The sequence below is a fragment of the Mizuhopecten yessoensis genome, unplaced genomic scaffold, assembly GCF_002113885.1.
Source record: "Mizuhopecten yessoensis strain PY_sf001 unplaced genomic scaffold, ASM211388v2 scaffold9385, whole genome shotgun sequence".
In the NCBI taxonomy this organism is placed as follows: Eukaryota; Metazoa; Mollusca; class Bivalvia; order Pectinida; family Pectinidae; genus Mizuhopecten; species Mizuhopecten yessoensis.
Window position 1 is genome coordinate 237,409 of NW_018408021.1, and position 11,281 is coordinate 248,689.

At 33.4% G+C, this 11,281-nt stretch overlaps 1 protein-coding gene across 2 annotated transcripts in view; it reads right to left on the reverse strand.

Annotated features, from left to right (window-relative positions):
- LOC110457946 (four-jointed box protein 1-like) overlaps positions 1–7,957 on the reverse strand; it is a 33,045-nt gene extending 25,088 nt beyond the window's left edge. The window contains exon 1 of one of the 2 annotated variants that reach the window (XM_021509454.1): positions 7,720–7,957. The gene's annotated coding sequence lies outside the window, so the exon portion shown is untranslated. The other variant, XM_021509452.1, reaches the window with a different exon arrangement.
- Between the last annotated feature and the right edge of the window lie 3,324 nt (positions 7,958–11,281).

Genomic DNA, 11,281 nt, shown 5'->3' on the forward strand with positions numbered 1-11,281 from the left:
GATATCATTGTTTGGTTATGCGATAATTGGTTTTATTTTGTTAAGTAGCATCCTACCATCAGGCAATGTCATTTGGGAACGTCCATGCATGTGTGTATGTGTACTAGAGGAGGCGGTGTGTTGGCGTATTAGCCTCCTTACGATAGTGCAGATCTGGTGCCGACTTCATAGTGTTACATGTAACTCACTGTAACACCATGGTGATGACACCTAGCATTGCATCCAACTGTTCACAGTATTACGACAAATGGTTGTTGCGATTACTCTAACTGCTGACCGCTATGTGATAAGAAGTTTTGAATTCGTTTGTAAATTTTTATATGGGATTTATCATACTCGTGGGGAAGTTTTATTTACGAGTGGCATACCATCGCGTAACGGTGTCATCAAATGTAAATAGCTAGACTAGTTCTGTCTATTTCATATGAAATAGAAGCTCGCCAACAATCTGAAGACTTATATTATATGAAGAAATATCCTATATCTCAGCACTATGTTATATTTACCTATAAATATCAAAACATATGTTATACTGATGTTTTTAGACATAATATCATATTTCTCTACATTTCTCGGAATAAATATTATTTCTATTTGATGTTATATATCTGTGACCACTGATCGATCAAATTGTTGCCAAGATCGATAAAACTGTCATGTGCCCTTGGGCTGGACAAGGGTCATCTGCCATTTTGACGGACAATGCGTGAATTAGTGGACATGTAGGTTTTACAATGTATTGTCCATGGATACCAGGCCTCCATAAATCACCACCTAACCAGACCTAACACACACGTGTCAGCAGACCTTCTCACCTTGTAATAAGTCTGTTGTACACACGCTATAATTACATCAAGGCAAAATCTGTAATTACATTACAATGTGTAATTGTTTAAAGCTGTGCAATTACACGAAACACGTAGCAAGTGTTTGTTATATTGCCGCATTGTGGTTAAAACCAAATGTGTAGGAACATATTAAACTACTTTAAGTTTGTTATTAAAATATATCAAATATATGAGGTACAATGTATTTAATGAAGCCTGTGCAATTCTACACTCGAGTTCACAAGAAAACATTTTTTGTTTTTATTATAGGCGAATTTTATTGAATTTTTATAATAAAACGGTAAAAAACTATTTGAAACCTAATAAAGCTAATATAACACACAGTCATTCACCATGCATCCATGGGACTTCAATAAGATAGTGAATAAACTCCATGCAAATCAAGCATCCGGTCAGTAACTGGGGGCGGTACTTAGTATTCAGCGCTCACAGCCTGTCATAAATTCTGGTTTCTGCTCCTGCACGTCAACCACAACATGGTGCACATGCTTCAAAGGAAAACTGTGGAGTTATTATTGAAAAAAGGAACGCTGGGTTACTTTGATTGAAAAACAAGTTCCTTTGATAGTTTCTTCTTTTTCAGTAATATGAACTTACATGTTTCAATAGAGATATTTAATTAATAATTTTGTTGGTTTGCTCTCATGCTTTAGTGGGTTTTTTTCAATGTGATGATGTGAATTATGTGGTAGACTCGTTTTACTCGATAGAAATTGAATTGATAACACGCTTCTTGGGTTATTTAGCCATAAACGTTGCACTTCAACATTAATAAACTTCAACTTTAATTTAATTAAGATCAACATACAGAAGTTTCATTTTCTGTTAATTCTACTGGAAGTATAATCAATGATGTAATTGATAAAAGGGAAGTATATGACGTTCATTTTCATTACAGTTTATAGTATTTAGGGAAAACGTGCTCATCTCATTGATAAGTATAAAAAAGTCTAAATTTTGAAGTCTGAATTGTAAAGATATATGTTTGAATTGGAACTGAACGGATTAAGACTTAGTTGTGTCAGAAATATAAAAAAAGATAGGTAAACTAGAAAGAAAATTTCTTTTAATAATTTTCTACTCAGTTTTTTGAAATTTGAAATTTACATATTAATTATACTTCAGATTCGGTAGAATGACAAATTTGTATTATCCTTCTTTAAAAGAAACAAATATTTCCTGTAGAAATAAAAACTTCGCAGAGAAATAACACATATCAATAATAGTATTCGAATAAATATCATCATTAGGATATTATATTTTGATACTCACTGTATTAAAACATCTATTGACGGTATCTTACAGTGGCAGGACGACGCGACGATTACACCGGTACAGATATATTCTCCACTTGTTTCCTGACTACTGAGATATGTTTGACACCACTGGTGTGTCGATTAGTCTGTTAACCAGGTATTGGTGACACCAGAACTGTTGTCGTGGGTTATAACATTGCTGATGACGTAATGATCGGGGACGGAAGAATTTGAAAGCAAAAAATATGTTTCCTTGATATATTCAAAATTGGATAGTGAGGATATTGGTAATGGCTGAAGTTCAATCATTTGAAAATATATAAATAAAAAAATACGAAAGAAATTGAGTGGTCAACTATACATGAATGATATACACAACCTGTTGTTATCTCTGTGTATATGTTTATATATTTCTGTTTACCGACTTGGTCGCAATAACTCTTTAATCGGATAACAATGTACAAAAGGAGAATCCCTTCATCTTAACATATATATTATGATCTATTAACACTAAAGTATACCATCCTTACGTCATCGTGTTGTTACGTACGCCATACACTGTGTTATTACGTTTATGCACAAAACGTTGTTACCCGTATTTTAGTTAAAGGATTTTATAATATTTAGTAAAAGTGAATTAACTGTATGTACTCTCATACAAATGTGTTATGCATTACACCATCGCTTATGATACATCTGTTTTTAAATACCTGTTTCTTGAATGCCGTTGACAATATTTTCATTCTTTTAATAGTAACAACAATAGTGAGTGATTTATTGCGGCTATAAGGCTTTGAAGTCCAAAAAAAATGGCAGGCAAAATGTTTGATTATTGAACAATCAAGCATGCAGAGTGGAAGATGTCGTTGGAATGAACGGTATCATTGTAACGAGATTCGTACAATACTATTATTGACATATCCTGCTGTTGAAATCCTCTACCATTCAAGTGGGTGCTGTATCCTTTGTCCACACAAAGGTCATATCAAGTCATTCTATTATTTTCCTATTTAGAACTTTAACCCGAAATATCCCGATTTGAATACTAAACAAATTATTTGCGACCTTTTTTGGATAATGAATTAGTTTTTTACGTATACCTTGTGATTAATGACTTTCACAATTTCACATAAAACTTGCACTCTGTGGCTCGATATTTGACTTATAGTGTGTTGTTACTCCATCACATGTCTTTATGAAGCCAGTATAAGCCTAAGTGATTAACCGTTCACGCTGTTTGATAGTTAGGCCATGTTCAATACAAATTAACACGTTATGCTACCGCGGGGACCAGCAAAAGGTTATTATTTTTTTTTATTTTAATGACAGCCAACCCAAATATTAGTAAAAATATTTTTTATTACATATTAAATGTGGTTATTACCAGTTATTTTAGTTATTCAGTATTCTTATCCAATATATAAATGATGGAATATTTAAACGATTATATACTTTAAAAGCGAGAAGTACATACTGTAAATACAGTATGCTATCCCCATTCCCTCCCCAATCGTTTACGTATTGAGATTCTGACATGTGTTATACAGATTGAGGACACGGTTATGTGTACGATTTTATATAGTAGTACTTCTGTTCCCAGATATCACACACCCCTCGTTTGTCGTGATACAAAGTAATATTTAAAATGATTACCAACATAATTTATTGAATGAAATAGTTGAAACGTGACATAATTGGCCGCATTGAAATAAATCCTGGCACCATAACATATGTTAGTGACACCGTTGACCTATTTTCTATACCAAAATTCATTTAGTTTGACAGGTTTCGAATCTATCTTTTTTATGGGCAGTGTTCGACCATAAGAACGAATGTTTTTGTTACACGACAGAGGAAAAAAGCCGTGAAAACACGGGTAAATTTAATTTGGAGTAGAAAATGAGTATAAACAGTTCCTAACAGGTGTCGCAGGTGTTGTTTTTCCACGTTTGTTCCGTGTACTTTGCTATGGCGATCTGATGATTAAAATGATGCAGAACTACTATAAAAGTGCATACTTTCCAATTGAAATACATTTGTATATCTCATCATAGCAATACTACTGATCAGAAAAACGAACACCTGGGCCTTATGGAATGTATTAAACTGATTGCAGAAAAAGAAATCTTTGAAAATACTTACTAACAAGCTATTTTAAACCTCGATATGGATCTTATTTTGATGAAATAAATTTGAACCAAAATTTGTTGATTACTTCTTTTCACAACACATACATATATGAAAAATCATACAGAAAAACAGTATCAGAGGACAAACCATTATGTAAAGAGGGCCAAAAATGTACGTAAACCAGGCAAAAATGTCAGAAGTGATACTAACTTTTTTCCGTAAACTCAGTTGATATATATGTTTCGTAATTATGATGTTACATATGAGTAAAGTATCAGAACATCCGAAATAAGTAACATAAAACAAATTGACGCAAGTTACATGTATTAGGTGTTTATAAAAATTCTCGAGTTAGGTAAAATAAATTATAGCCTTTTCCATAAGTTTTATAATATATTTCCATGCATCCGGTAAAATTTTCCGAGGTTTCATCATCCTATTTAAATCAATAGCGTTATTCGTTGCGTATTCATTCAATTTTTATGTTAATGAGAATGGTTTATATAGAGTTTTGGTTTTATACAATTCTGTCTGGTTGAATAAGGTTTATAGTTAGGCGTTCCTGCACCCACTGACGCACACACACATATGTGTATATTCATATTGTAGGATATTTTAAGTAACCTTTAACTACGCTGGACGTTGTGCATGGAAGGGAATGCTAAAAAGCATTTCAATAAATGGATTACCAGTATATTGGAGTGCAGACATTATAAACAGATCAATGATGGCATCGTTTGGTACGCCCCGATAAATAGATACACGAATATGGGGCTTGTCAGATGTAATCAGGAGAACGGTTACACGCCCGATATAGATTATTGTGTGTTGACTTACACGTCATACATGTACAAGACAACGTAATAGCATGACAGATACACACATCTTGTTCATTGCTACTTGTTAAAATGTTATATGAATATCAATAAACTGTTTTATACAACACTGTCAATATTCAGAAGAATAGAAGAAAATATAGGTAAGATCTGAAATAGTTAAATACAACCACCACTCAAACTATAAGTAGAAAAAGGAAAGAGGGGAAAAATTATGAAATATTTTAAAATATAGATAATACTTTAAAAAGTAAAAAAAGTAAATATTTACTGCACGCTGTGGTCATTTAGTGTTTGGAACTCAAGTTATATTAAATGGCTAACGAATAAAAAATCGTGTCTAAAGTGCTACTTAGCGTATGTAAAAATACAGCTAAAGTGGACACATGCTTTCAAACCCTTAAAATTTTACAACAGATGAATTATTTCAAAACAAGCATTTCATGTAAATTATATATATATTTAGCTTAACCGGATTTTTTTAAACTTAATTATGTAATTTAGAGTAATGAAACTTTACCAGATCGAAGTGAAAATAAATTTGAAAAGAACACCCCTTATTCCCCACAATTGCATATGGTAGGTTACTGACGTATATGCGTTGGTGGACGAGCGTTTATACTGGCCTTTAAAACGTATCGTTTGATGGAGTGGTGACCCACACGGATGGGAGACCTATCTACCTGCCTGATGAATCTCAATACATCACAACCACTGGCTCGGATCCGACAAGGAAGTCAGGGCCAAAACATCGCCTCATTGAGAACACTGAGGGGATATAACTGTTTAAGTAAATGTAATCTTCAAAGTAAAACAAAGTAAAAAACAAGGAGATTTTAAGAAGAAATATGTTGGATTTGAGAATACACGCGTTCCTGAGAGAATTCATTTCCTAAGTAAGGACTTTTCTAAACTTAACATAATATATCAAACATCAGTTTTTAAGCAGGTGCACATTATGACTATTTGAAGTAGTATAGCTAATGTTAAGGAAGAAGTTTTTTGTGACATGTATTAAGTGTCTACCTGTTACACTAGCATATCTAACTGAAGGAAACATAAATGCTAAGATGTTACTATTGATAACTTAAAAATAATCAAGCAGGATCTCGATTTCTCGAAAAAATAAGGAATATCATTAAAAGTGTTAATCATGAAATACCTTACGTTTTAATCACAAATCTGTGCATTATTTATCAGAATATTGATATTATCTCATCTAGTGTCCTTACTATGACAACTCAAGATCATCTGCCATGAAATGCACAGATAAGTGTTTCCGACAGAAAAATTTAGGTGAGAAACATTATAATCACATTTTAAATAGCCTGGGATTTTAATATTTATCTCTATTTTGAAATATGAAGCAGGATGTTTGTCGATTTGAACAAAGATTTCCATTTATAACAAATCACAAACAGCAGGGATATGCAAAGACAGATATTACCATACTGATAAAATCAAATGTATTCGAACAATGACATGCCTGACTTTTTTGTCAATGTAACGCCTTATGTATCCGTAGGTTTATTTTTTAAACCTTTTTTATTTAAAAGGTAGACACATTGTGAAGTACATGACTATTATGTCCACCCCTTTAACATACCACTATATTTTTTCTCTCTCTTCTTGCTAAATATTTGTAACATTACGTATGTGATTAGATAAAATGTTGCCTTTTACAGAACGCAATGAGATAAGGATGTGTGGTTAGGACTTGCATAGTCCCGCGACAAAGCGGTGTACTTAATGACGGTGGTTAACGAAGAATGACGATAATGAACAGAGTACAAATGAAGGTCTTTGTTCCTGACAGGTGTGTATACCGAGCTGTGTTTTAGTGGGAGGTAAAAACTGACGTTTATGATGGATCTGTCATACATGTGTGTAAACCGGAAGATGTCTTTGATGGTCAAAATATATACATAGAAAGGCTTTGATCGTAAAACCTCTCCCATGAATACAAAATACATTAAAGTATGATACTTATGACCTGATTCATTTGATATGTACGTCTGAAACAAAATACAAGAATGGCGACAACCGATGATGTATTAGTATGAATTTTCAGTTAAAATATTTTAAACGTAATATGGAGAATTTTATAGGTGTCATATCGTATCGTTTAATATTTAAAGATATGCTTTAGATACACAATGATAAGTTTTAATGACCGGAAACGGGGGCCATTAGATGATGATTAAATATTAGATATTAGAAAAAAACACCGTTAATATGTAACTTGGTAGCTGACATGAATATCACAACTATGTGACAAAGCGTCTTTTAAATATAATTAAGGAACTTCTAGTGGCTATTACATGTCCTTGTACATATTTTCATATTCCTAGTAAGATTCTCCAGTGTTGATCAAATAAATCGGAAACTGTCAAGTGATTGCCAGTCGTATTACAGTTAATCCAAACAGCGATCCACTTACCTGACAATGAATATGTACACAGTATAGATGTTGATTAAACACGTGGAGTGTTTTAGTCACTCTCAGCACGTTTGAGTACGACAGTGTGTGTGAAGTATCCTCTTCCGACACATGTAAACAACAACACCATTACTCCACCTCCACTACTACATCAGTAAGAATTTTCCCAAGTACCAGTCCCGTATATACTGAGCGACTGACAATCTTACCTGGCAGGTAGATTCGTCTATAAGTTGTGCCCAGGTAAAATATACACCTGAATCGATCAGCGGTATGAACAGGGAACTCCACACCTGTAGCCGTTCACCTGTCTCAATGCGTTGCTTGGCTCACAATGCCCTTCGTTGTCCGACCTGGCCCGTGACTATCGAGGTCCGCGGACTTATACAGAATGTATCATGATTCTTCTCTTCTGAATGGATTGTCATTCAATGGTTTGATCAGGCGCATTAGGCCGACCATTCCGAAGGGTTGTTTAATTTGCCTGTGTCGTCCTTACAATATTCATGGGCTGTGATTGATACCTGTACGTGCATTCGTTGATTTGTCCCCTTGGAACATAGTATGAAATTGCAATTTAATTTTGTCCCAGTGACCGTCAAGTGAAAACCTCTATTTAATTCTTTATAGCAGACCTAACGATGTTCTTTTATACCCTAGACGTTTGTAGGCCGTGTTTACATTTGTGTCGTAAATGTATTTAAACAAGCACATGAAGTGTAATTTACGTGTTTAGTCCTCTACAACATTGCACCAGAGTTGATATTTCTATTAAACAGTCATAATAATGTGCATACCTGTTTGGAAAATGGTTTAAGAAGTCAAAAGGCTTTGTCACTTTCTTTCAGTTAAAATAACAGTATGTTTGCGTGTATACTTACTCCATAATACATTTCCAGTGAGTTATATAATAAAATATATTTTGATGAACAAACGGATTAAGGTATTATGTTTTTAATAGATATGTTTGTTTAAAATGGCAAAGCAGTCATTTTTTTCACCACTAACAAACAGAATGTGACATATCTAGAATAGTATGGTTTTATATGATAATTGACAAAGAATACATTCGTACGTCTGATATGGTTTTATCTTTGATATCCCTTTCAAATGAAATAGTTGTGAACATGCAATGCATGAAATGATACAGCAACTTTCATTTACCGACACATAGAGAACCAGATACATTTATGATCAAGTCTTAATAATGATAGATGTTTTTCCATTAGGGGCTCTTCTTATTACATTTATCCCTATTTCGCCTATGATACCCCGCCCACAACCGATTAAACTAAGTTTAAAAGATATTGCCCTCATATGGCCTTTATTTAGTTAAAAATAAGTTTAGTTAATTGAATTGATTTCTGTTGGTTTCAGTTCTCTTATTGTTGACTGTTCAAGTAAAACGTAAAGTTAAACATATTTAATTATAAAATACCATCATGCGCCAACTCAAAGAATATCGCTAATTGCCAGTGAAATATAGAATTTGATAACGGAACTTTAATTCAAAACAGAAAATTCCCGTATATTCTTTTCATTAAGGTAATTATTCTGGTCAATATTTAGTGAAAACGACTAAATTAGCATCGGGGATATACCTACCGCCATTTTCTTTATTGTTTTGTGCATAAGAACATTGAAAAAAACCTTCGGGAAGTCATGTGAAAAACAGAACATTTCTTCGTGAAAGTATGCGCTTATATTATTTGAATAATAGAGAAAATAAATACACAAAGAAAATGATAAAATAACAGTGGTATGTTACCGTTCGGGTCATCATATTAATGTAAAGATTTTTAAGATTGTTAAGAACAAAATATTTAAATATTTAAATGCTTTTCAATCCAAAATTATGTCGAATTATTATATTGTATATTGTCATTTTAGAAAGATATTGACAAGGAACCCCCCAGATAAAGCAGGGGCCCCAAACCAATCGTCTCTTATGATCATGTAGTGAGATAAGCAGTCCAATTAATGTCGAATGCGACTCAAGCGAATAATTCACACCTGATGAAAATGCAAATTGCACATGAATATGTGAAAATTGCACGTGGCATATGCATGGTAATTGGATAGTTGCATGCACCATGTGTTTTTGATTTAATCAGACGTATTGTCGACTCCACCGTTACGATATCAAAATAAGATGGCGCTCATCATACAGCCCTTTTGATGTATTAATGCTTTTTTATTCGACTTTGTCAAATGTATTAAAACAGCAACATACATATTTAATCAGTATATCTATCAATCCGCCATATCCCTTTAATATGATAGGTTATATTTACTAATTAATGTTGCCGCTTGATCACAGTTGCATGTATATGCAGCTAGTCCTTGGAATATCTTATTGTTGTAAGTCCGTTGTGAATATGCTTGCAGTATGTAAACGTCTGCCAACAACACACTGATATGCTATATAATGTATAATGATAATATATATTTCTTTAGAGTGGTAACGTTTGGTGATGATACTGAGCAAGTCAAAATACTTTTGATATATTAGAACTGTGGCTAATGTAATGAACCCACCACTAAATCGCTATTACAATCATCATATCAAAACTCTGAAACATTCTTTTCCTTTGAAATCACCACTAGAACGATCCTTAATATGGAGGTTACTTACTTCTGTGAATTTTGTTTCAATTGTATCATTCTGTTGTATTTATTTTTTATGTGTTATTTGATGAATTTCAAATATAGTGGGCCGCGGTAGTAAAGTGGTTAATGCATCTGACCGGCTACGATCAATAGCCCTCCACCACTGGGTCGCAAGTTCGAGGCCTACGTGGGGCAGTCGCCAGGTACTAGACGCAGGTCGTTGGTATTTCTCCGGGCACTCTGGTTTTCCTCCATCACAAAAACCTGGCATGTTCTTAAATGACCATAACTGTTAATACGACGTAAACACAAACACAAATAAACACTCTCACAAATGAAGTTCATGTTGTTTTTATTAGACTTCACATCCTCATACCTTAGGTCATACGAAGCAGTCTGCTTCAGCAGACACCGCCAAAATGAAAGAGTAAAGCAGTGAAAGTAAAAACACTATTCCAATGAGACTAAACCCCGGGCAGAAACCATTGCTAGACCCATTCTAAACTGTAGTTTTTCGTCGTACAAGTATTTTTGTTTTTATACACAATATGTTCTTTACAATTTCAGGAATTTTACGACCAAGTCCCAATCAATGTTCATGGTGTTAATAGACCACAGAGCATTACATATTGATGACTATTCCGTGCCATTGTAATTTTAGTATTATGTAATGGTTATGCGATAATCAAATATTCGACCCCAAATTATTTGCTGACATGTGGATTGAATTTGCCTCTACCGTCATATGCTATCTTACGTAATTCTATGAAATATTAATACCTTTCAAAATCACATTTCTTTGATTAATTTCTTGATTATTAATATTTCATGGTATTTTCCTGACATTGTTATTGTCTTGTCAGTGTTTATTAAATATAGGTCAGACAGGATGGGTTTGATGTTTTGTTACTATTCAAACTTTTTGCCATGTCTTGTATAATCACAAGGTAGACATGTTACTGATTTTGTTTTTGCTCACATAGGTCAAGCTATACTCTTTTAAAGCCCTGGTGAATTTCAAAATATAATATTTGCTCGGTTATTGTTTCGAAAGAGTAAGAACGAAGTAACACATACAAATGCTCACATATATGATTTTGGTGAAATATCAAATTCTAAAATATGTTTCCTTCTTCAATCTTAATTTGGACACGAGAAAAA